Genomic DNA, 27,448 nt, shown 5'->3' with positions numbered 1-27,448 from the left:
CAGGAGTCCACAGTACTGTGCTAGTGTAGAGAACAGGGGACACAGCACTGCCTTGCTCTGACCTGCCCCTGGTATTTGAAGCCCTGGCTCCTTTTCACAGTGTGTTCTTCAGCCAAAAATCCACAGGGAATAAAAGGTCTTTAGTAACTGACATAGTTTGCTGTCTTTCTTCTTGGAATGTCCTAATCTGGATATTGCCATCACCAAAAGTTTTGGACAAGTGTGAAGAGGACAGGGTGTAGTGGGATGGATGGTGGGATGAGGGCAATCCAAGTTTGACTGTTTTTGTCTTCACGACATTATCAAATCTGGGAATTAGGGCTGACATCTGAACCTCAACAATTTCTGAGGGACTGATCTCAGTCCCCTATAGAAGACTGGGAGGGAGCAAAACACCTGATGTGTTGGTCTTCTGTGGAAAGAACCAGCCTACAAAAGTCAAGGACACGAGAGTGACAGGGCAGGTAGGCAGAGGAAACGGAATGCCCACACTATCAGACTCATCCTCTCATTCTTCCTGAGTTCAGGCCATGATTTGAATGCCCAAAAATATGCTGAGATTTTAGCCTCAGGGAAGAAAATGACAAGGCATTGACCCAAAAAGGAAATGTTCAAGTCTTATAAATACTTTAGTTCTGTTTATCAAACAGAATCTTCAGCTTTTCCAAACAGAGTATTTTCATTTCATGCTTCCATTTTCTATATCACATGCACAGAGAAAACAACCAAAAATGTTCCAGAAGGATCAACAGTATATTGTGATAGGGAAACAATTCACTTTTCATGCTCCAGTTTCCACCAGTGTCCCTCAGGCTTGCAACAATAGCCAGTGAGGCCTCATGATGCTGTTACCATGACCATGAGGAATCAGTAACAGAAGTCAGGTGTATTTTTGATGTAATGTTATTTATTAAAGAAATAATATTCTCTCCTCCCTGAATGTATAAAAAATGAACACAACTTCCTTTTAAAGAAAACTTCACATCTGTCACTCCTATAAGCTCTATGTCCTAGTGCACTGAACCAGGGAGCTGGAAAGGTTCAGAAAGGAAATGAACAGTTCAGAAATGGTTCTGGTGAAATGGATCATACGTTTTGGGTGAAACCAGGATTTGGGAGAACAGAAATGTTATTGCAGGGATTTGTGGTTAATCAAAGCTATTGTGCTATGACATACAGCAAACCACCACAGATTTACAGCTGTATTCACAGGACTGATTTTACTGATCTCCTTGTGAAATTACCTGGCTCTCTGTAGGTGTCTTCGAAATCTCAGGTGCTGATATTGCACAAACTTTTGCACATATTTAACTTACCACTTATTATAGACAGTTCTGCTGAACTCAACACTAGTTGCATGACTAGTGTCAAGCAGCTATGTAATGATTTGCAAGTCTGTAATATCTATCCAAAACAGATGATCTTCTACATTCAGTTTTACACAACATGGTATGAATGTGTAGCAACCTGTTAGTCAAATGAAATTTAAGAAGGAAATGTCCACTATAAAGTGCTCTGTAGTGCTAAGAATTTGTACTCATAAACAGGGACACAAATGAACATCTGTTTCCATAAATGAAGACAGAGTAACCTACAGTGACTGGTCAAAAAAAAAAAAGTAGGAATATATAGAAATGCTGCCAGCCCTGGAGCTGTGTAATGCACACCCTGCCATGATGCACGTCTACATTGTGCCAGGTGTTCTATTGAGCTGTTAAGAATGACTGGCTGCTCCTTCCACTCACCTTTGCTACATTATTCACCTGTTCAAAACACCTCTTTCTAAGGCATTTGTCATACATTTCCTCCAAATAAAGACCTTGATCCAACTACTTCTGAATCAGTGGCAAATGTACCATTGAATGGAGTAGGATTGAGTCTTAAATGTGTATGAGCAGTTCCATAAGAGAGCAGAACAGACAGTAAAATACTCAAAACATCTGTGAATTTTACTAAGATTACAGGTGAAGGAGCATATATTTTTAAAAATATTAATAATATACCAAATAACTTCAAAGTTATAATTTGGCATGTATAATTCACATTGATACTAACTGATACAAACAAATTTCCAGCTTTCACAACGTTACGACAAAGAAAAAAAAAATCACTAGAAAAGGAACATTATGAGCCCATGAGGGAAAAAAGTGTCTTCTAATTGATGACTAACGAACACCATGTTAGTCAGCATGCAGGAGGGGAAGGGATATCCACCTGCATTAAATTAGGGGGGTTCTTTCACTGTCCTTATTTAACTAGAGGCTATCAATGTAACATTTGGCCAATAAACAGGATGATAATGACTATTCATCAGACTATAAAGCCTCTCACAGGGATATCATGCTGCTAGAGAATGTGTCTTATTTCACAGCTGGTCAGTTATGAGTATGACCAAAAAAGGCTCATCCCAGCATCCTCTGGAGCGTCAAGTATTTTTTCCCACTATTTGCAATAACCATCAAATTGGCTTCTTAGTGGAAAAATTCTCTAGTGATTTACATCTTGAGATTCACAACAAAAGAATAATACCACTGCTATTAGCAATACTAGTAGTATTAGAAATAATATAATAAAGTAACAAATAAATAAAAGAATATTTGCGCAAAACCGGATCTCACGTATCTAAAAAACACTAATGAAACACCCTTTCATCTAAGATTGAATGTGCTGTGAGATTGCCATGCTGAATAAAACAAGGCATTGTTGAAGTAGCTGATTTATTGGCTTAAATGTGTGTTTACTTATCCCCAATGCCACGATGATCCACCAGCAGAAGCACAGCATAAAAGGGGTCTAATTCCTCTGTGGCATAATACAAGTGAAGGAAGGAGCTATAAGGGATTAAATGAGATAAAAACTGTTACCTGCAAGCAGCAACACCAGTCATTGTAAAAGAGATGAGGGCTTCAAACAGGGCACGTGTTTGCCTCCAGATTAAAGGCTGTGTTCTTTGAAAGGGTCTCCTTTTGGTCTGTAGAAAGGAAACAGGAGAAGGAGTCAGTCTTCATCTTAAATACTATCTCAGACAGGAAATGCAGCTTCTACAGAAAAGTTGAGGAACCTCTCATCAAAGCTTAGCTGAAGACATAAAATAAATAAATAAGAAGTCATTCCTTTGTTAGAAACTCTGTGAAAGGGCACTGAGCTCCTGCAGCAAGGCCTCTGATTGCTTTGTTCTTACAAGGGCTAAAACTGTTCTGGTCAGTCCCCAGGGACAGAGTTGTGTTGGATGCAGTCTCCTGTATTTTAAATGGTTAAAATGGCATTTTGTTCCTACAAGCAGATCCCAGATTGCCAAACGTGTTCCTGCTGTGCTTCCCTCGCCTCATTACAGGAGGGGGTCATGCTCGTGCTCCTCTGATTTAAACACACAAGTCTTTGCTCTTAAGGTCAGAGGAAAGAGAAGAGGGTCCAGCCAGCTCCTTGCCTTGCCTCCTGTGATGTTGGGCTGCACAGAACAGCTGGAGCTCAAAAAGCCAAAGTATATTTGCACCTTTAAGGGAGATGCAAATTATACCATTATAAAAATCCTTTGCTGACATAACTTTTTCAGTGCTGTCAACTGAATAACCTACACCAACGAACTGCTTTTAGTCTTCTTGTCAACACTGCTCTCTTGAGCAGTGGTGGGGTGTTTTGCTGGGATTATGGACTTAAATGACAGTTCACCTCATAACAGAGTTGTAGAACTCACCCATCAAACATGTTTTCTTCTGATGGATTAACCATCAAATATATACCACACTGTAAGGAAATGCAATCTTAAATCACATGCCCTCCAGCCAGACTCAGGCTTTGTGCTCTCACAGTGGAACAATGCCTAGGAAATGATCCACTTCTTGAAGTAAAAGTAACTCCCAAGAATCATCTCTGAATTACCCCAACTTCAGCAAATAACTGGTGCTTGTATTCTGAAGATCAGCAATCACCATTGTAATAGAAAGTTAGTTGTTTATGTTCTGTGCATAATGAATAAAGTACTCATATGACAAATTTAGGTGATATTCCTCCAACACAGATTTCTTGGAGTATTTAACTGGTCATGACCTCTAAGTTTTTACCAATAGCATTTACTAATCTGATCCCTCAGTCCTCAGTAGTATCTTTCTATTAAACATTCCTAGTATGTAAAACATATCCAAGAGCTCAGAGAATTTTTGCTCCAGCTCATATTTGCTCCCAAATATATACTGATCAGGTGAAAACATATTAGAGAACATAATTCTCTGAATTAAATATTTTAAAATAAGTAACCAAAATGTTTTCAAGAATCATTGGTAAGGGAAGAACAGAAGTTGAAAGAAAGGCAACGCAAATATCTGTAGTAACCCAATGGTAAAGTTAAATATAGAAATACTGAGCAAAATAGCTCAGAGTTCCCAGGAGATCATGACCTTTGCCTTCTGTGATTTCTCAAAATAATAAGTCTTTAATGGAATTATCACAGAAGACATTAATTTGCCCCACTGGCTCACAGAGCCACAGCATTAAACACAGCAATGACATTGGCAGGGCCCCAGCCTGAGTGATCTGCTCTTCCAAATGGCAGCAGTGATGATTCACTGTGTGCTCACAGCCAGTTTATGCCTTGTACACCACAGGTTCTTGGGAGCAATTTCTATTACCTCAAAGACTCTCTTGACAGAATTCATTCAGGCACCTCAATGCTGTGGCTGCCCTTACTCGAGTTTAGATTTTCTCTAAAGAATTACAAAGAAATAATAGATATTACGGGGAAGTTTTATCATTTTTTCTTAGGAAAAACCCTCCTAGCTGGCTCTTACAGGGATAACATTAGCACAGCCACCATGTAAGACTGAGATCTCCTCCAGTGTCTGACCAGGGCATCCTGTAGGGATGCCTGAGGAGGAAGCTCCTGTGGCTTTTCCCACCTGGCTCATTTATCCTGCAGTGGAGCTCCATGCACCTGCCTCACACTGCAGGGAGTCTGGGACTGGAAGCCTATTAAAACAACAGAGAAATATCTTCTTCTCTATTTATTCACCCAAAGGTGCACAGCAAAAGACCAAACCAACACAAGTTTGCATGCAGAATGTGCTAAACTAGCCCTTTCTTTGCATTCTTTGACAATATGCAGTGTCTGTGCTAAAGCCTCTGTGAAGATGCCAACTATTTTGCTGTAACATGCTGGTGCTCCTTTGAGATGTTCTTCATTTCTCTTCTTTCCTGGGACAGGATCTCTCATATTCTTGCATCTCCTCTGCTCATAGACTCCAGTTTAAGCTTCAGAAGCCTTGCTAGCCTGGTTAGACCCAGTTCCCCAGGCATCTAAGCATGCTTTATGATGTGATCAATTCATTGCCATGCTTTGTTTTCTCCTTCCTAGCCTTTCCTTATTCACCTCTATAAAGCTGAACAGGATAACATCATGTTGGCAAAGTGAGATGCATATGATATTTACTACAAAAATTTAAAGCCCCAAACCTGTGGACACTTTCATTTCCTCACTCATAAATGGATTTTAAAAGGTCACTAGATGAAAACAGCTTTTTTAAAAAAATGACAGATGAAATGACAGGACCTTATAAGGTAAAATGACAGCTATGAAAGGAAAGCTCAAAAAGGAACCAAGAGGGTTCAGAAAAGCAATCCTTCTTTGAAGAAGAAGCTGAAAGAGGGACAACTTTTTAGGAATGAGCAGAAAGAATGATTTCCCAGATACAAAAGAAGTGATGTTATCTCTTCCACACTTTAAATCACAGGGAGAGAAAAAGAAGCTTTCAGTACTCTTGGGAGGTCTGGCAGATTTACATTTTTGGTTTAGATGAGATTTTAACTTCCCAGTAACACACTGATATTGGATAGACTACAACTACACAGAACTATTTTGCTTCCTCCAATATTAAATGCCACGTGAGAATGGAAAGTAATCATAATAGCAGAATTTAGTTGCCTAAAACATTCACACCAGATGATCACATTTAAATGTACTCCAGCTTGTTTCTTTTCATCTTTGGAGGCAATATGTATTGCACAAGATAGAAACACGGTGTAATTAAATACAAATATACTTTAGCTTCTAAAAATAGATATTCCTCATATTTCTCATCATCTGTATTGTTTCTCAGTTATTTCTCTGATTCTAAACACGCTGCCTGGTGGCTACAAACCCTTGTGCTGTTTGGATATTTCTGTGGTAATAAGAAATTGAGCCATCACAGACAGGGTATGCTGAATGTGGCCTGTGTGGAAAGGACATGGAAATACAACAGAAATCAATTAAAACATATGTATTTCACAACATCTGAAGACGTTCAGAAAACAAATATAGCTGTTTTTTAGGTCTATATATGCTGGGAACATCAGTTTAAGTAACCTGAAATGGCTTAGAGGAACTTACTCAAGGAGTTAAAGACAGTTCAAATGGTTATTACTACGAACACAGCTCTTAGAGCAGGTGTGTAGTCCAGCTAAGGTTTACCCTTGGATTATTACACTGTAGGATGTGTGAAGACAACAATTTACAGTGACATTGGTAATTCAAATTCCTGTCTATGTTTTGCCTCACAAACATAAAGTGATGCCACAAGTTTTTATTTCCCCATTTGCATCCAGTCAGAGATTATCCTGGAAGTTCTAGTAAGAGGCTTGAAACCAACCAGCTAAGGGATCTTTTATGTTTTCAGCTTTTCAAATACGTTTCTTAAATAATATTTTCCAGTCACACTGCACAAAGGGCTCTAATATTCTTCTGCAACAAAACTAACCCATTTAAACATAATAGATTTCAAAAATAATTGTGTCTATGTTAGAACTCTTTTTAAACACTCTTATGGAGAGTAAACAAGATCTTGTAGAATATACACATTTCTATTATAGTTCCTTATTACTCCAATATATGCCAGAGCTAGTATTATTTGAAACCAACAGAAAAACATCCACTATGAGATGGGCTTTATACACTGATTTTCCCTAGGTCACTGCTTGATATTATTAATATAGAAGTACACATTTCCTTTATGTCTTTCACCAAACTTTTAACTGGAAGGAATATGTAGATATACACACTAAAAGAGGATATTTCCCATCTCTTTAAGAACTCATGTCCCTACTTAGTCACCTAAAAAATTGGTAGACTTAACAAGCTCCCCAAGACAGTTTTAAAGCTCTGAGTATCTTCAAATGTGATTTGGCAGTGTCTCAGAAAACAAGAGAATCAGTTCAACCACAGAAGTTGTTGCCATTTATTTTCTCCTTTTTTTTTTTTCCAAAACAGCTTCCACATTGATAGCCCTTTTCCTGCTCAGTCCTTGTATCTGTATGAAGAACTAGGGGACAAGATAAGACTATGGACTTCATTTGAGTGTATCATAAGGCTTCTGTATTTAATTTATTTTGATAATTTTGACAAGATACAAGATACCACATGAGTAGATTCATGGAACCATCATAACTCCTGGAGATTATCATTGTAAGTAATGTACACAAATTTTACATGCTGTACAACTGCCCATGGAATGAAGTTGAGGAACAAGACTGAACTTTTAAATTATTTATAAAAACTCTCACTATCTTATGCCCAAGTCATTAATTCCATCAGTGAACCAGAGATGTCTATGCCAGCTTAATCAAAATCTGCTCAGATCAGGGGAAGAGGTTGAATCAGCTGCAATCCCCTTGATATCCTATGCCTTTGGCCCAAGAAGTATCTTGCAGAAGATACAACAGATAAATATATACTTGCTGTGTTTTCATCCTTTTCCCTGGTATCCCTGCAGTATTTCAGACAGAAAAGTGGGCTGACTGGACTTTTGATCTCACAGCTGATATTATAATGCATACGGGAGGTGGCACAAGCAGTTAGCACAAGTTAAAGAAGTGGGGACATTTTTCACAGATTTCCTACAATGAGAATCCCAGAAAAAAATGGGTCCTGTGGCATTGCCACTTTCCTGCTTCTTTGAATTTAAACCCTCCTTTTTACCTACACCTCTGATAGTTTCGATACGTATGAGTGCAGAAAACTTTGTGAATTTTGGTTCCCCAATGTTCTGAGCAAACAGCCCGTGTGCATTCTCAGCACTACATCTCCTCTTCCCTCTCTGCAGCACACTGAGAAAGAGCCCACTCACTATATTACACCAATAATCAAGTCATCCACCTTAGAAGAGTGGAGAAACCACAGCACAGAAAACATGGTTTGAACAAAGTGAGTTCTCACAAACCTGGCGCTACAGAATCAGTGGAAGTGCTCAAGAGTTTCTGATTTCCAGCTTTTTCTGAGCTCTTGGACAACAGCAGAACTCTATTTCTCCACATTTGCTGCAGCAGCACACACAGAAGCCTTTTTCCTTTAGAAGTCTACTCTGACTAGACACTTTCTAAAAGGACCAGCAGTTCCAGCAACCTGATGTGTCGAGCTGTCTGAATGTTGTCACCTTTGTCACCTTCATTTTATGAGTATGAATGTTATCATGGCAGTACAGGGTAACACTGCCACCTTTATTGAGTCCTCCAATAATTCTGTACCAATCATTGATATTGGAGACTAGGTATTACTAAATCATGTGGAATATAACCTATCTAAGGAGACCATAGTATGCCTTAGGAATTTAGTAATTACATTATTAACCAATGAAGGTGAGGACACCCTTGTCTGGGGCATCAGACAATGAATGGGAAGACTTGGCTTCCACATCCTGGTCCAACATTGACTTCCAGGGTGAACTTGGAAGAGTCATGTGGACTCTTGATGCTTTTGTTCAATGGGGTGATGCTGTTTTTTTAAGGATTGCAAGGATATGCACAGGAAAGCCTCAGTTATCTTTACAATGTAGGCCAATACAGAACTAAGATGAGAGTTTCTCAGCAGAAGCCTATTAATATCCAGCACATAATCTTCCAAGAAACACCCCCACATCCACTAATCAGCCTGAAAAGACATATGGTTCATTTGGGGCCAAAAAGACTCTTTTTGTGTACATGTGTGAATAAGATTGAGTCACACAAGCAGTTTTACGTTTCCAGGGCTTGGAACACTTTTTAGTTTAGTTTGAAAATAGCTTTACTATTGTCATGCAATCACAAAAATGACATAGGGTAGACTTAGTCTTTAAATATTTATCTCCATTAAAAGCAATTTTTGTCTTGGTTGAACTTATTTTTCAGTCTGCTGATGACCCCTGTGGGTGTTAATACGATGAAACACAGTAACAGTACCAGATTTTTCCACTATCTGATTTCTTTTACCTCTGCATAAGTCAATATATGTCCTCCAGTTGATGCAATAAAGAGAGCCTAGAGGCAATACTGATTCTGATTCATCAGCCTATGTCATCCCAGAGAGTTCCAAGCTTCCTCCTGAACAATGTAAGGGTCCTATGGGAAAAAATAGTATAGTCTCCTCCTCTGGAGACATTAAAAACCTCCCCAGACACATCACTGTGCCACCTGTTCTAGGAGAACCTGCTTTAGCAGGGGGGTTGGACTAGATGATCTCCAGAGGTCCCTTCAACCCCAACCATTCTGTAATTCTGCAAGAGCCACAGAGGCAAGCTTGATCCTGACATTCCCTTACTCCTGAACGCTGGAATGACCATCCTTCTAACTCTACTCTTTTGAGTTTACTAAGGAGTTCAACTCTTTGATAGCAGGTGATAGACAGCTTAGTGAACAGATGGAGAAGCTCCCTGTCAGCTTTGTCCCTCAGTTCTGGAATGACCTGAATGCAGACAGCCTGAAATGATCTGTTTTACCTCTCCTATGAAATGACCCTCATTACCTGCTGTGGAGAGATTCTACATTCCCTGTGGAATCCATTTCAGGGCTGCTTAGCTATTGACTGGAAAACATTTGGAACTCTCTGTGTATAGTGGTATCACAGATAATACTGTTCAAGGACAGTTGGCTATTGGATCCATGTAAGGGCACACTGGGTAGGATGTTTGTTTGCCTTTTTATGCTTTGCAAGTGACTTCCATTCTTTCCCTGTCATTCCTCAGCAGTGAGGCATTTTCTGATGAGTGCAAAACACCCGAGTGTCCAGAGACACGCAATAACCATGCAGCATGCAAGAAGAAAAGGAGAAATATTTGAATAACAGAATTAAATGAAACGGCCACTTTGCCTGACAGAGTAAGAAAAACAGGAAAAGGAAAGAAGTGACATCTCTGGTGCAGAATAAAGAGGGGAATTCTTGATATACTTGAATTTTAGATTTCTCATCATCGTGCTGGTATATACACAAGCCACTGTGGTCATGAATTGGTGTTTTTTATGGGACGGATTGACTTGTATAAAGTCTGTGCCTTAGTTTCCACATTGTAAAAATTTTGCTTTTGGTTGGATTAAATTCATAAAGATTTATCAAGTAAGGAATATCTTCTGGGAGAGATGCCTATCTTCACTGGATAAAACATGACTTTTTACAAGGCTCAGTTCCAGCTCTGCAGCCTTGGTAAGTCACATGTAGGAGGGATATGCAACTTGAAAGTCTTCACTGTATTCAGTGGGGCTGACTATGACCCAAATTGTTGGGACAGCAGTAGTTTTGTGGTCAGAATAGGACACAGTAGGTCACTGACTGTGTTTACTGAACACTCTCCAAGGGTTCTGTATCTATACAGGGCCTCTACCTGACTGCACCAAACTCACAGCAAGACCTCTTCCTAATAAGGGATTATAGTAATGCTATATTAGTGCTACTATAGCAATGCTGTGTGCTGGTTTAAGAGAGAAATTTCTATATCCATTACTCAGTCCTTACTTACTTTCACACTGCAAAATTTCTGTTGTGCTGTTGGAATAGCTGGAGATTGAGCATGGCAAGAAAAAACCACCCCTGTCTATATGACCCTTGAAAGGAACTCTCTGTGTCTAACAACTCATCAGTCTAAGAAGCTGAACGAATCCTGAAATCCTTTGGAGCAAGTACTAAGTTTAAATGTCTTTGGGCTAAGCAAGGAAGTTATTTGCTCTAGAAAAGTTGAGTTATTGATAAGAGTGATAATGGTATCCTAAGGCCAATTGTTTAAGGGTAAACTCTGATTCCTGTGCACTATATGCACTGAGTGAAATGAAAAGAAAATTGCCTAAATATTTATGTTAGTTAATTGTGTTTATGTTAAAAGTTACAGTGTTTGTTTAATGTCTTTGCAAAATCTGTAAACTTGGCTTCTGGATAAAGGCCTTCACAATCCTGTTTAGGGTTACAGCCACGTGTTCCTGTCACTCACTCGTAGCACTCCTGCAGCAAACCCAGGCCTGTTTTATTCTCAGGTATCCAACAAAGTTAACACTGGCTCTGCCTGAAACAGCCACTGAAACATTTCATGCACTGACACAGAAAATACAAACACAGGGGCAGCTTTTCTTCTCTGTGACTGAGAGTAAGGGTTTGGATTTTGAACCCGAGGCTCTTTTATTCTGCTTAAGGGCTTTTTCTATTTAAATGAAATAGGGACCTTAAATAGAACTGTTGTTTTCTCTGGTTGATGATCTCTCTCCCTGGGCTCAGCTCTGGCAGAAAAAAGGCCAGTTCTAAAACACTTGCTGAAGCAAATTTTGAATTAGAGAGACATGAGCACAGCTTTGCCAGTTTGTATCATGAGAGAGTTTGGCCTTTAATGTGGGGCACACTATCCAGACATCATTGTTCACTGTTAACTTCCACTGATAACTTCCACTGAAGACCTGGATTTAAAGAGAACCAGCTCAGACCCATTCCCTGCAGTTGGTATGACAAGCAACAAACACAGCTTCTCCTCAGACTTCCAGAAATATCTAGTCCTGAAAAGATTTTACTCCTTTCTTGAGAATAATCACTTCCTTTTTAGCTTAAAACTCAACTGTGTACAGTTCTCATGAAAAGGATAGTAAAAATATTTCTTAAGATCAGCTGTTGCCTTAGGACAGCCTCAGCCTAGACCTTCCAGCTTCTGTTTCTTGGGAATATCCACCATTAAAACATTACAAATCTCTGCTTCAAAGCAGCTAAGGACATTCCAGCGTTCCCAGCAATGTTAAGCTTTGCCATCAGAAATGTCACAGTAATACCTATCTGAAAAGCACTGGATAGACCTTGGTTTCAAGTGAAAAGTCTGTACATTAATCTGGCATCAGAGTTCTGTATTTCCTGATTTCTACAGCAGAGCAGGTTTCTGCTCAGTACTTGGCTGCAGCAGAGCACCTAATGGGTTTAGCATTGAGCAGCCAGTTCAGTGCTAAAATAAACCTGCTCTTAAGGGCATGCCTGAAGGACTACTGCCTTTTTCCATGTGCCCAAATCTTGCTGATACCAACTAAATCGTGTCTGAATAACTGCCACCAAGTCAGGCAGTTGATATCAAGAAGAATTTGATGTGAGTGTGCAAGGGAAAATATGGACTGTGCTACAAGTTCATATTGATTTTCTATCTATTTTTTCACAAGAGTTTAAATGTGAAAACATGCTGACATTGTTGAGGCTTGTCCTTAACAGGCAAGATAAATTTCAGATTCATTCTATCAGTTGTTTTTTAATAAGAAATGTAAACAAATAGGATCACTTTGCAATGTCCTCGAACAGGATCTTCTGTTAACAGTGATAGGGTGCCTGAGATTTACATTGCTGGTAAATCACAAGTATTTTCTCACCAGGCTTTGCCATTTTCAGTGAAACTTATTATTGATTATGGAAGTTGATTTAAATTAGACTTCTGTGCCACTGACATTTAATCTTACTTTTACCTATAACAGAATACTAAAAAAATTAGTGCTCAGAGGTTCAGATCTGTTGGCATTTGGGCTGACTAGACTGTGTTAATTTTAGAACTACAAAGTTATTAATGCCAACACTGGTGCAAAGAAGCGAGGGGAGACTGCCTTTCAGTTCAATGCTGGAGCACCAGTGACTGAAGTTCACAGATTCTGGAGTGAAAGTCAATTAAGATAACAAGTATAAGTGCTTTATGCTTGAAGATGCTTTCAAGTTTCAGGTTTCTTAGTACAGATATACACCCAAAGAAATTTTTGGAAGTATTTTGGTTTCTCCCATGAGCTTCCAAATCTTTCTGAAAATCTTTTTATATATAAATGCTAAAGGTTAATCTCTGGTGACTTTTCTAAATAAAAAATGTAGGGTGGCAAATTCCACACATTACTCATGGTCTGCCCAGTGCACACCATCACACACAGTGTAATTACCCTCTTAGAGGTGTAGTTAATTCCAGAACACAATCTTTCAGCAGCTCTGTAAAACCATGGCTGTGCAGAGCACTCTGATGTTTCCCTGGTAGATCATGAATTCCAGTTGCTGACTGGATGCATGTGCTATAAACAGATAATGTAATTCCCAGTCTTGAAGGTTCACAGTCCCTGCCAGCATCACACCTAGAAATGGTTTACTGGGAAGGTTAAAGCTATGCTTACCTTGGCTGCTACAAAAAAAAAAAAAAAAAAAAAATCAAGAATGCTGATTTCAAAAGGCATATTTGGATGGTTGTCTCTAAAAGGATGCTTAATAAGGCAGATGTTTTTCATCCACTGCTGAGTTCACAGTAACACACACTCACTGTCCACATGTTCTCTGAAACCCTAATCATTTACATGCAGCCCTGAAAAGGGGTGCTACAGCCCAAGTGAGTCAAATTCCATCTTGTTGACACAACCCACTTCAGCTGTTACTAGGACAAAAATGTTACTATGCTGTAATTAATCTGGGCTGAGATTTAGGAGTGTCATTAAAGTAGTTGCCGCCTCTCCTAAACACTGCATTAGCCTGTAGTAGAGGGCAAAAAGCAGAGCAAAATTAAAATCAAATGCAGTGATAGCTTCCAAACATGAAAACCAGTCTTACAAACATCAATAATATAATATAATATTAGTATATATTATTCCCAAATCTTTGTTCATGAAGCCTAGCCATGAATATATTATAAAGCCAAACAAGTGTGTTAAGGGAAGAACTTGGCTTTCTGCACCCTGTACAAAATACATTGTGGCACTAAGAGAAAAACCCTATCAGCAAAGTTAAATTTGAACTATCAGAATGGAAAGATAAAGTACTTCAAAATTAAAAGATAATTATTAAATTAAAAGGCTAAATGCCTGCATAAAACCAACCTGATTGTCAGAGCCAAATAAATATGCTCCACTTTTGCCAAAATTCTTCGTGTAAAGTGCGAAAAGACTTTCAAACTGCTTTTTGTCTGTTTGTTGGGAAAACAGAACACAGTAACAATACTTGCAAAATTCAGAGGGTTTGAAGTGTCTTGCACATCAGGACTGAGCTCAACATCTGTCTGTGAGAAAAGCATTGCAGCTGCCTTAGAAGAAAACCCATGTTTTGGTGCCATAGAAAGGATTTGGGCTAAAACAATAGGAATTAACATTCTCATTTATGATGAACCAATTCCTTATTATAGAAGGAAAAGAAAACAGCCATAAACCATGTCATTCCTCTTCACTTCTCTAGCTATCACCTTACATTTATTAACTGAAAAAAGTATTCATGGAAGATAATTTTTTTCTCCTCTTTTTCAGAGGTCTGAGGAAGCAGAAGCATTGATGGAGAACAAGAGCCAGTGCCTTGGTTTACTGTCCTCTTCCTTGTGCACATGCATATGCACTGGGTAGATTGCTCTGGCATAAAAACAGAGGAAATCCTCAGCAGAGGAAATTTAATGTTGGGGAAACCTCTGGCTGTCTTTAGCAAGTGGAATTAAAGGGACTTAGTTTTCAATAATGCTCAGAATTGGCAATTAAGGCCTGGACCTTATGAGAACTCAACTCCATTTGTGTCATCAAAACACGGAATCATAGAATATCCTGAGTCAGAATGGACCCACAAGGACCACTGAAGTCCAGCTCTTGGCCCTGCACAGGAAGCCCCAGGAATCCCACCATGTGCCTGAAATCATTGTCCCAGATGTCCATAGAGGTTCAGTGCTGGTCAGTGGCACGTGAAGTGCTGACCTTTCTCCATCTGATCTAATGCACCCCTGGAACATGGGGGAAAAAAAAGACTTGGACGCCGCTTTTTTGGGAAATATTTGCTACCATAATTACATTACACAGGACCAATCACTATCACTGTTATTACTGAACACAGTGCTTCTATCAACTGAGTTGCTTCCTCAGGCTCTTAACAAAATCAGCTCTTATTTATGAGAATAGTTTACAGAAAACAAAATCTTGACAATGGATCAAAAGGCACAACTGTTTTTAAAATCACTCTCCTAAGACAAAGGACTGGTTGTGGAAGGCCTAGAAGCAGGGACTGAAAGTGTGGTTCAGCTTCTCCAGGACTTACCCCAGGCACGCAGCTCCTGAGCAGTGTGGACACACAGAGCCCTCAGCCCACAAATGTCCTCACAGCTGTGCTCCAAATCTGCAGCCTAAGGGAGAACAGCCAGCACTGATCTGAGTTTCTGATAGCAGGAGCTTTAAGGTGCTTGTGCTAATCAAGAGGAGCAAGCTAGCAATTAGTTAATTGCATTAAAGAAGCATGAGAAAACCTGAGCTGAAGGATACAAAGAAAAACAAAGATAGAAAAACATGGTGATAAAAGACTTTGCTAATCATAAACTAAGAAGCCAGTTATGGGGAAGGGATGAATCCTTGACAAAAGATCTGATAATTATTGAAATTCAGGACAAAACTTTTGGAAAGAGATATAAAAAAATCCAGAACTGAACATTTGCCAAATAAAGAAATTCACGCTGTCCAAGAATGGAGTTTCTGGAAGCAGCCAGCTCTGATACAGTATCTCCTAAATAGAATCCAAAATACTGTAAGAATAGAGAGAGAAGACAGAGAGAGCTCACGAAAACTAACCCAAACGTCAACAACGTTGCAGCAACCATCTCATACTAAGGCAATGCCTGGCAGTAGGAAAAAAGGATTGAAGAAATTCAGTGGATTACATCACTTTGGAAATAGTTCTCAGCAGCAGTAGAGGGTAAGCTATTTAGGTAGAAAGGAAAAGAGCAAAACTGCTTCTTTGGAGTAATGGACAGCACTGTCAGTGACTGAGACATCACTCCAGAAGCACACAAAATACCCTTTTCATCTAACAGGATATTAGACATCATAGCTATGTTTCATCAGAAAAGAAACAATGCAAGGATAAATAGAAATTAAAGGTTATAAAATAAATACAGATATATATTTTTACATACAATAAAAAATAAGGATAAAGAAGTAACATTAAACGCCTAATTTTGTGTTCATTGAGTCTTCTCTTCAGGAGACATCATACCCTTTTCACATCATGTTAGTTATGTTCAGTACCAGAAATGAGACACTTGAAAATATACTGTAAATTTAAAAGGCCTAAAATATAGTTATCTTTTAACCCACGGGACAGAGGGCAATAGAGGTGTGAGACCAGTCATGTGCTCATGTAGGCAGGGCTGGTAGAAAACTGCCAAAATAACTGCCCTGCTACAGCACTGAAGATCAGATGATGACCTGCAAATGGTCCTATCAAAACATAAGGAACAGCAGTGTCATATTATTGCCTGTCACCAGATCATGCTTGGTTCAGGAAGAAAAGTGAAAGCCAAATGGCAGCACGTTTGAAAAAGAAACCAAAATCACTAAGAACTGCCAACTCCCAGCTAATGGGGAAACATGTAAATAGTCCACGTGATTTGGGATTCAGAGACACTCCACCATCTTTTCTTCTGCTTCCCTTTAGCTACAGCCTAGAAATGGAGATGTTGACCTAAGACTTCACTCACATAGGTTTATTAGCCCTGAAGACCAATGACAATGGAGGAAAAGCTCACACGGATGCCAGAAAAGAGAAGACTGCAAGGGGCACCAAGCACGGTGCAAACTCCAAAGGTTGAGACAACAGGCCATGAGGACATGAAACAACAGGATAAACAGGACTGACAGTCTGGTAGCTCTGATTTTCCAAATGAGCTCTCGTGTGAAGAACTGCTCAGGGCATCTCAAACACTAAATGAACACTCTTAGTGAACTGTAAGCATTCTGAATTCCATCTTGTATTATTATTATTAGCACTTATATTTGGCATTGAATGTAGTACTGGACCCAGGGACATTAAAAGCTGGGTTTTCCATGCCCCAAATCCAGGCAGGGTGCACAGTCAAGAGGAATAAGGTGCAGAATAAAGTAGAACTCCTAAAAATAAGCTAAGCACAATAGACCACATAAAGTAGAGTTGGGATAAGAGGAAAGATAATGGCAGTGGCCCCTTCAGTGGTAGGGACTATGGACACCCATGACACGGCTGCCTGCATTACAGTGTTCCACAGCTGCCAACAGCATGGTCTTGAGGAAAGCCAGAAATGGAGACTGTTCTCCAGTGTAACGTCCCATGACCCAGAAATCAGTGGATAAAGGGCTTCCAGAGCACTTTGTTTAGATGTCACTCATGAGGACCTTCCTCACACCGGTGTAGTTTCATTTTGAAACCCTGTTACAACTTTCATTGCACAGTTATTGGCATCATGAAAGAAGTCAGGGTTGTTTCTGTTTTAAATCTATTGCTTGTGAAACTCCTTGGGCAGCATGTAAGTTTGATTTTCGGCAAAACAGTGAATAAACACTTCTAACTCTCCTTATTCATAGTATTTACTCAATATTATTAAAAATTTTATATGGACCTCTGTCACATTTGGTGTCTGCCCACCAATTATCTCTTTAAAGAGAGAATCCTCTTAGTTCCCCTGAGGGGCCATGTTTTATTCTCTTATACACCCACAGATACCAATCCATTGAGTAGTAACCAGTTTCTACTACCTCTTTGCAGTAAATCAGCATATCCTCCTTCTTCCTCTCTGTTCTCAGGGCAAGACAGAGCTTTTAGTGATGTTTATAAGTTTAAATGGTAACTGTATTTTCTACTTCAGTGCTCCAGCTGTCAAGATTATTCTGATACAATTTATAATGTCAGTGTAGATTTCTTGTGTTTGCTTGTAACAGAGAAAAAAAAGGTATTTTTATTTCTCAAACTAACAAATTACAGAACTGAAACAATAAAAAATGAATATGAAAGTAATGCTATTAAGGCTGAAAAAACCCTCCTCTTTCAATAGCCAGAAAGTTTTGTAAAAGTAGAGGGACTTTGTTACAAATTACGGGCTCTCTATTTGCTACTCTTAACTTTCCAGGACAGAAATTAGGAAAAGCAGCAAAATAAAAATGAAAGCAAAATTTATCTTTGACATTATTCCTGTTACTGGACTCAGTGGCATAAAAGAGGGGCAACAAAAAAATTGAAAATTCTGAAGATTTAAAAGGTGAATCTTTTACATTATAAAATAACATTAAAAAAAAGCACAGTCGAGTTTCAGCCTTTGTATAATAGAAAAAGCTCTGAAATTTCAAAATGTTACACTGAGCAACTATTTGCTGGTTTTGAGCAGCTGTAAGACTGAGAGTGCTAGATGACAGCCTCTTGCCTCTCTTACTCTGAAAAAAGTAGAGGTAACATAGGTAATGCAACACAAAGTGGATGAAAAATAGCCACCTCTCACCTAAATAAATTATTCCTAATCCAATCTGAGCCACAGAATTCTTATGTAATTCTAGGTAAGTCACTTAAACCACAGTTTTCCCAGAGGATCTCTTGTTTATAGTCTTGCACAAACTCTGAGTGTTTGACTCAAGGCAACAGAACAGTTATTGGAACCTGCTTTTTCTCAAGCTGAATGTTTTTCTTCTTTCTTTTTAAGTTTTCAGAAGTTTGTAATTTCCTTCTGTTGTTCCTAGGCCTTTTAATCCAATCGGGGGGGAACAATCACTGTTGGATTAACATCTTTACCTGCTTTTGAAGCCCAACTTTTTCCAATCTGATAGAGATATAAAATTTGTCACTGAATATACATGGTTCAATAGCCTCATGTATACATACTTAGTAGACTAATTCCTCCTTGACCAAAAATCGTTTTAGACTTCCACTTCAAACAAACAAAAAAGAAGTAAATCTGTCATATTAATTCAGTTCCCTGATCGATCCCTCAGGGAAAGGGCCAGCACTGCTTTTCTTTTAAAAGCTCATAAGATGTGTTTAATTTGGTTCTGTAGTTATTTGTTCAGTATGCAGTGCAAATTTTTCTGGCTACAGACATGGATATGGTAAACCTTTGCCTGGATCAATGTCCAACCTCTTTTAAGTTGTGGAGAAAGTTACTCTCTCATAAAGTTCAGACCTGCCAGACTCAATAACTCTACAAAAATGTTCAGATGAAAATTGCTTCAAGCAATCCTAGTAGAAAGCCAGCACCTCACCCCTAGTTTAAAGTTATGATCCTTATCATAATTAATTCAATAAAGAAGTAATGTACTTCAACCTAGGCATAGAGAATAATTTTCTGTCCTGAACGGTATAAACTTTCAGCTAGGGACGTTTAAACTCTGGACCTGATCTTTTAGAGCAAATAATAAATTACAGACCTAGAGCCTGCAGATTATTGCTGAAGTTGAACCATCACAAATATGTTGCTACGTCTAAGATGAAAAGGTACACTGGATAGAAGTGATAGAAAGTATAATACTATTTATAAATATAAGAAAAAATGTCCTTTTACTGACAAATTAAACACTAATAATATTTTTGAGCTGGGAATGCATTGAAGAGTGTGATTCCTGTAAGCTGGTATACCTTGGATCTTTAACTTAAAATCAACATTTTTCTGCTGGTGAAATATAGAACTAATTCAGTGTCAAACAAACAAACAAACAAACACTTTTCAGAAGATGTCTGAAAGATCTCAAATGATTGAGGTATTTAACTTGTGACTCCCCTTTTATTTAATGCTATTGCTCTGCTGGCACCCCTTTTCCTCGCACTGCTGTGCGAAGCAGATCCCGCTGCAGGGCTGTTCTTACCTGATCTGAACCCCCCCCCAGCTCACAGGGCAGGGACTGGCCTTTGCCTGCCCAACTGGAGACTGCCATTCTTTATTCTGGAGAGAAGGATGCACTGAGCACAGTGGGATGAAGGAATGCCATAGGTGTAGAGTCAAGTGACCACACTGCAAACCCTCTTCAATGTGCTCGTTGCTGTTTTATACATGTGCATTTAGCAGCAAGTGAGAAAGGCCTCTTGAAGGGAAAGAACAGGCCCTGGGTGAATGCAGTAAGGTAGAAGAGGTGGTTTTTGGACACTTACCTGGGAGTTCTTTTCCTCAGCTGCTGGGATATGTTAAAGAAAAGAGCCAGTTTTTTAGCAGCAAAGATGCAACAGTGAAGTTGAATGTGTACTTCTTTAAATTTGAGCCTTTGTTTTATCGGCTCATCTCACATTCCATCTCCTTGCATTCAGTCCTGTCTGTGCTGCAGTGACATAACTTGTGCAGTGTTAACAGTTCCAAAACATGTAAGTTGCTTTTTCAAGACATCTTGTCCAAAGCAAATATCCCCTTCTCACTGATTTAGTTTGATAGATAATCTTTATGAGACATACTTAAAATACACATACTACATTTTTCACATGTAAGAAATGTATTTTTATTGTAATATGAATGGATTTATATGCTGTTTCTACTGTTTTTCCTTACTGCTACCTATATCTACTTATATTTCAGCCTCCCAGGTCATATAAAGACACAAACCATGTCTCTACCTTTAAACTAATGCAAGATGCAAATTGCAGAACTAGTAGGAAGCATTTGTGACTTAAAATTTCTGTTATGTCTAAACACAGATGCACTATAAATTACAACTGTATGTGTCATTACAACAAGAGAATATGTGTAGTACCTTGGCTTGTAAATGTTCATTGATGGGAAAAATCCCAAAGGTGAGGAGGATTCCCTGTTTAGTTTTTATAGAAGTTACTGAATGAGGGAGAGTTTGTGGGATTTTAACTCATAAAAACTCTCTTAATCATACCACAATACTAAAGCAAAAAAGCAAACGAAAAATCTTTAAAAGGTGCTTCGGGTAGAATTTAAATTAAATAATTTTCCACATAGATTTTCTGACCAAAAACTGTTGCTATGGATCTGACAGGATAAAACAAAATCACTTTAGTAAGATTTAAGAACTTCTCACTTCAGTTCTCTGTTGCTAATAATTGTTTTGCAGATTAGCTTTCCTCAACTGAGTAGCCCCTGTGAGTAGTTTATATTATAGGAATTACAACTCTCAAGCTTACTTGTGTACAAGATCAGACTCAGATAATGTCAGTAGATGTTACTCTTTAGAAATATATTTGTATATTTTACTATTTTGAAAGTAACACTGTATGGTATTTCAGGTTCTTTTACGCTAAATTACCTCCCCTTTAGAAGTGTCTTAAATAAATTCGAGCTCACATTTGTGCACATACAATCACATAATGGACAAATTTACCCAGCAATTAAAAGAGCAGTTCCAGTGATTGATCAGTTATTTACAGTGTGCACAAACCCAGAGCCACAGGAAGTCAGTCAACACACCAGAGATTGGTTGCTGTTACAACAAATCCGTTTTTGCCAGAATGTTTGACCAACACTTGCAACCCCGCACCCCCACCTCCTTCGAGTCCCCCTTGGATTGATTAAATTGGCTCAAGATGACACCAATAATTGGCTCAAGATGCCGCTTCGACAGACCCAATGATCCATATCTTTGCATTCCCTAAAATCAGTCCTTTCAGCTCTGTGTTAGATTTAGGATGGTTTACATTGGCTCTGTCACAAACATTTTAATAAAGTCCCAGAGAAACCTCAAACTGGTGACATCATTGGATGGTGTTAAAAAAAAGTTCCACTTTGCTGGTTAGTTGTTAGCCTTTATAATCCGATCAGAACCTTTTTTTCCATCCTATTTTGTCATTCCTTTATAACTCTCTGCAATTAGGACCATAGTATTAAAAAGAAAGAAAAAATAATATTAGCTATAAGGAGAAAACAATTCTAAGTATTTTGACATCAAGTAGTAAATGAAAAAAACCAAGCTCAAACATTTACTGTATCTTAAAGGCAGGAGCCTTAAACTGCTGGATGTATCATTTTTGAAGTATTAGATGAATTAATTACAATGAAAGTATTGTCTGTTCTCACGAGACTATTGTATAAAATAAATAACGTTATCAAACTCACTGGAAAGGCTAATACTCATTAAACTACTTTTAGAAAATAAATTGCAAATTCCTCAGTGTGTCCCAAGACTGCACATACGTCTCGGTTCAGCAAATGCACACAGGGCCTGATCCTCCTGGAGGTTTGGGATGGAGAAAGGCAAAGATGTCCCACCTCTAGCAGAGGAGCACTGCCAGTTTGAGGCTGCTGAGACCTATCCCCATGCTAGTTGTCTACTTCTCCCACAATGTATGGCTTTTTTAAAAAACAACATTTTCAGCTATTTACATCCACCTCAAGAATGGAGTTGCTGAGAAGCTCCACAACACAGGCACTCCTGTTATCTGATATCTGGGCTCCTTGAGCTTTCCAGTTTTTTGAGTTTAAACAGATGACAGTCCTTGTGTCATCAGATGTTATTACTTAATTACTTCTAGCAGTGGACTTTATATAAAAAGGTTACTCTGAGTATTTTTTTCCACAACGTGCTGGAAAATTTGACGTGCTTTTCCTTTTCAAACTCTAAGGCTGATTTCATGTCCTGAATTTCCATACTATTGTCCTTAAAAATATGAAAATCCCAAGTAAGGGAGACTAAAGTCTACACCCAGTTTAAAGCACAGGAACAGCCTGCATTGCCAGGTGCCAGGATTTCCTGTGATAACTAAATCTTATTTATAATACACTAGCATCCTGACACAGAACCACAGTCGGACAGACACTGGTGCTAAATGCTGTCCTGACGTGTGGTAGATGCTCCAAGCCCTCATGCAACCCTGGATAACTGGAAATCAAAACAGAGTAGGACAGTGGAAGAGGGAGCAAAGAGATAGGAAATGATTTGTTTAAGGTCAGCAGCAGAGCCAGTATTTGAACCTGGTCTTGTACTCTGTCTGGTGGGGCCTTATCAGCAGAATTCCCTGCACCAGACTTTGAAGCTTCTTCACACGAAGCAGAGGACACTCAACTCTTCCCAGCCAAGGAGCCCACGGGCATTTCATGGGCTGCTTTATCCTCACTGCGTTTGCACAAAAGTGGGAGCAAAACACAACCAGGATACTGCACTAAAATCCACGTGCAGCCACTGGCAAGAGCCGTCCTTGCACTCCCAAGGTATTGGAGACCAGGAGGTGGCTCGTTTTGCCTCCGTTCTTTATAAAACAAACACTTGGGTCCAGATGCTTGGCTCGTGAGAATCAGTGTCACCACATTATCATCCTCAATTTACACTTCTCACCAAGGAAAAGGGAGGCCTGATTTCTACAGGCAGTTCGAGCTCCCTTCAAAAATCAAACACAAATAAAAGGAGCTTTGCTATCAAAACACAGAAATATTTATTCTTAACACGTTAGTTAAAAACCTGATAGCATGCTTTAATGATCTAAAAAAATAAACTGGCTTTCAAAACTATATCAGCTTTCTCAACAGATAGAATGCTTACAACCAGTATAAAACCATATTGATACTGTTGCACAAATATTAGGCAAGTATAGACAAAAGTATTGTTTTTCTCATTCTGCTCTTTTCCAACATTCTTTACAACACTGAGGTAAAATACAAGTAGTTTTAGAAAAAGGCCATTTTCTATAAAATATTTCTTGTAAATGCTAAAAGCCTTACTCTTTTCTCCATTTTGTTTTTTTTTTTTTTTTTTTTTCTGGTAAGAAAACCCACACCAGGATAACTGCAAGCATATTTCCAAAATAGAACAAAAAAGGTGATTTTCCAGGTTTCAATATGTAACAGCCTTTTAAATTATCCAATACACTGCCTTGATTCTGTACAAATGTTCCCTTCCTTCAAAGAGACAAAAAAGCATGTACTGCCAGATCTGATTGTACGTGGAGAGTGGATCTGATCCCCTTGTCACTAAGGTTACTAATCAAATTTCCATCCAATATGCTCATGCAGGATTTCCTGATCAAACACTTAAATCTGCCCCCTCTGCACCCCCATTAGCTAACATGTTTTATATGTAGCGGGGTCATCAAAAGTGTAATTCCCTTAAAGAAACCTAATCCTGCCCCCTTGTCAACCAGCAGATAGCTAATAATGCTTTCTATCCTACATTTCTTGAACATCAATAGCATACCAGAAATTAAAATCTTATTTTAATCTCATGACAGATGTTCAAAACAAAGGTATCACACACGTACATTACACATATTGCAAAAACCGTCAGGTGAAGAAATAAGGACGTTTCGTATAAGATCAGCTTGGGTTTTGCTGGGAAAGTCCCAAGTAGGTTTTTGTTTCTGTTTGGGCTGGGTAACTGTCCTGCAGAACCTCCTGAAATGAGGTTGCACAGTATAATTTTGCTGCTGAAGCAAGGGGAGGTTTGGAGAGAGCCTCGTGCTGGTCCCCAAACGCAATCGCTGGGGAAGCTGCGGAGGCAGCTCAGATCTGCTCCTGACTCGCTCCCAACACTCCTGCTCACCCTCACCCTTCCTTTTCCTACGTGGATTTCTACAACTCCTCTGCTCTGAACACTTACTAGATACTTTATCACTGCTTTTCCTTCACAGGAAAAAAAGAAAGCCAAAGTAAAAGAAGAAAACTCTGAAATCCATTTCCCTGCAAACAAGATTCAGTACTGTTACCAAAGGTGGTTTTCATTCTCAAATCCATCTTTTTATTTTTAACAATAAAATGAAACCTTGAAGACTCGGTTCAAGATTTTTCTTTTGTTAATTAATTTCTTTAATAGCAGGTTCAATAAGAATTTTTACTGAAGAAATATAACTTCCATGACGGCCCTTTTGGAAGCCTGTGTGTGGGTGTATTTTTTTTCCCCTTTTTCTTTTTTTTTCCTGAGCAATGGTCACAATCAGAGCAGCAGAAGTGGGTCAGGAAATTTAACCTGACTGGTCGAACTCTGGGCTGAATCTGTAAGGTCTGCAAGGCCCGGGTTTGTCAGAACTCTGTGGATTATATACATCTGAATGGCAAAACAGATTTAAAATGCTGTCTATTTTCAGCTTAACATTTGCCCTGGACATTCTGAATCTCCATGAATCTGAACCCCATCGACTCAGCTTCAGCACTCAGCAACTTCGGTACAGCAATGAAATTGTTCCTTGCACACACTGCAGTTAATTTGTCTTGTCTCTGACACATGGGCATTTAACAATCTTTTAATATGTAAAGAGAACAAGTGCAATGCAATCCTGGTGCTTTCAGTTTCGGTTAGTGGCATTTTATGAAGTCAATATATAACGTTGACAGATCTGACTAATACTTCGTATAGAATTCTTTGGGACCCTTTAGAAATATTTTAAGTGTAACTGAATCATTGCAACTACTGTAAATGGTAAGAAAATGTATTTTAAGCATATAAATACCATTTTGAAAAATGTTGATATTTTATTGATTTTAAAATGACTTACTGAATAGAGTTAAGGAGATGATTTAATTTACTTCATATTTTTCTGTACAATATCTTTAATGGAAAACAAGTGGATGCCTTATTCTCTAACTAGAACAACATTTAATGTAAGAGTAAATGGGAGAAAATTCAACAACAAAACTAGCTGAGGACAATTTGGGAATATGAGGTGTATGATCTTTTAAAAAGCAAACACTCATGTTAAAAATTAATTCTTTTTGCCAAATGAGCTTTTTTCAGGCCTTTCTCTGATATTGCAGAACATACACATTTTAAAACACTGAACTGATAATCACTTTCTAGGTGGTGTTTAAAGACATTTAAAGGAACTGGTAAGATTTTAGTTCCAGAAACTTTAAAAAGGATTCAGTAAAACTAAATTATTGGAACAGATTAAATAGCAAGAAAATAATGTGGACACTGTAAGTTCTTATTATTTGTGTACAAAAATAATTGTTTACTTGTAAACCTGGGATTTTCAATTAGTATCCTAGCCTGAAATCTTCCATTTGATAAGAATAACATTCTAATTTAATATCACTATGATCTAAAGCTTCTTTTTTATTCCCAACACATTTAATATACTTAGAAGTTACCAAATCAGCCCAGTCATTGAACAGGAAAGAACTGAGTAACCTTCCAAACAGTAACATGAGTCTTAACGAGAGATTTCAAATGAAAACAGTGATGAGTTATGCAAACGCAGCTGATATTGCATCATACTCCCAAATCTTCTATAAATTAGCTCTATGTCAGAGGGCTATGCTGAGAGAACACACTCTTGTGAAAGTGTGTCAGATTAAAACAAGTTAGAATAATATCAGTGTACTGCAAAATCTAAGAGATCATTATATTTTATTGCAGTGAGCAAAGTTTTTACGTTGTTTCATTTTAAAGCTATGGTTCAATTTAATGTGTTACATTAAAAAAATCACTCTCCTAATTTTTTTCCACACAAAACATTTTCTGTTTTTAGAGCACCATGAGCTACATGAGTAGATCTCACCCAAGTGACAGACACTTTGAGTGCTCACGGGGGGAGCAGTTCTTTAACATGAGCTGAACTGATTCTGGTTTCTGCCCAGGGAGGTAGGAGGATCCCAGGTAAGAGCTGAATGTCACCAAGTGTCTCCAACTGAGAGAAAATACATCAGAGGGAAACATCACAGACCTTTGTCAGAACAAAATGAAGCTCTTAGGAGTGTTCTTTTTCATGCACTGTTGCAAAACATTGAGAAGGGAAGTCCTTAGTGCAAATTTTGGAAGAAGATTTTACAGTAGAAGGCACCATTGGCTCAAAGAAGCTCCACAGTATTTAATCAGTTGCCAACACAATAACCTATAAAAACCTGCCAAAAGCATGAACATTAGCAAGAATTCAGTTATAACTCAGCTACAGAACACAGCTCCAAATGATGCAGAACAAAACCTCTCACTAGAGGTTTATGGTTACCAGTTGTGACATGATATACATGGCTACAGCACTGCAGTGACTGAACTGAGGACCAGAAATATGGCTCAGATGTAACTGATAGGCACACAGAGAGTATCAAATTAATAATAGAAATGTTTTATGTATATATATATATGTTTGGATTTCATTTCCATGTTGATATAGATGAGTTTCCTATGAGAATAATGAATTTTAGTTTATACGTGCAGCCTTTTTAAATTATTGTGCAATAACAAAGATGTATTGGTGAAATATATAATAGACATGTGAGTAATAATTAATGATCTTCATGATAGCTCCTGCTGTCTGGTTATGCCCCACTAAGATGATATCATCATTGGGAGAAAGCAAGATTCATATGTCTATATAAATGTCCCCATTTTTCTCATTAGAACTACTTATCTACGTATTTCTCTATCAGTTTTGTTGTAAGCACTACTTCTGCATGGACAGATTCATTTTCAACGCTTCATTTTGGGCCACCCAACTGAGTTACACATATGGATCGCTGAAGTTAGAGGGGAAGTTGTTAGGGACAGAAACTGAAAAGCAGAAGCCAAAGCTCAGCCTTTCCAACTGGAAAGTGTTCATGTGACAGATCCTCCCATTCTGCCCTTGTTACCTCTGCAT

At 38.5% G+C, this 27,448-nt stretch overlaps 1 protein-coding gene across 1 annotated transcript in view; it reads right to left on the bottom strand.

The window, feature by feature from the left end:
* PIK3CB (phosphatidylinositol-4,5-bisphosphate 3-kinase catalytic subunit beta) overlaps positions 1-27,448 on the bottom strand; it is a 288,112-nt gene that overhangs the window by 216,131 nt on the left and 44,533 nt on the right. Inside the window, exon 3 of the mRNA XM_032697650.1 lies at positions 2,865-2,971. The gene's annotated coding sequence lies outside the window, so the exon portion shown is untranslated. The remainder of the gene's footprint in view (positions 1-2,864; positions 2,972-27,448) is intronic.

This window comes from Chiroxiphia lanceolata, chromosome 10 (genome assembly GCF_009829145.1).
Source record: "Chiroxiphia lanceolata isolate bChiLan1 chromosome 10, bChiLan1.pri, whole genome shotgun sequence".
Classification (NCBI taxonomy): Eukaryota; Metazoa; Chordata; class Aves; order Passeriformes; family Pipridae; genus Chiroxiphia; species Chiroxiphia lanceolata.
Note: the sequence above shows the minus strand (reverse complement) of the source record. Positions and strands in the feature narration are given on the sequence as shown.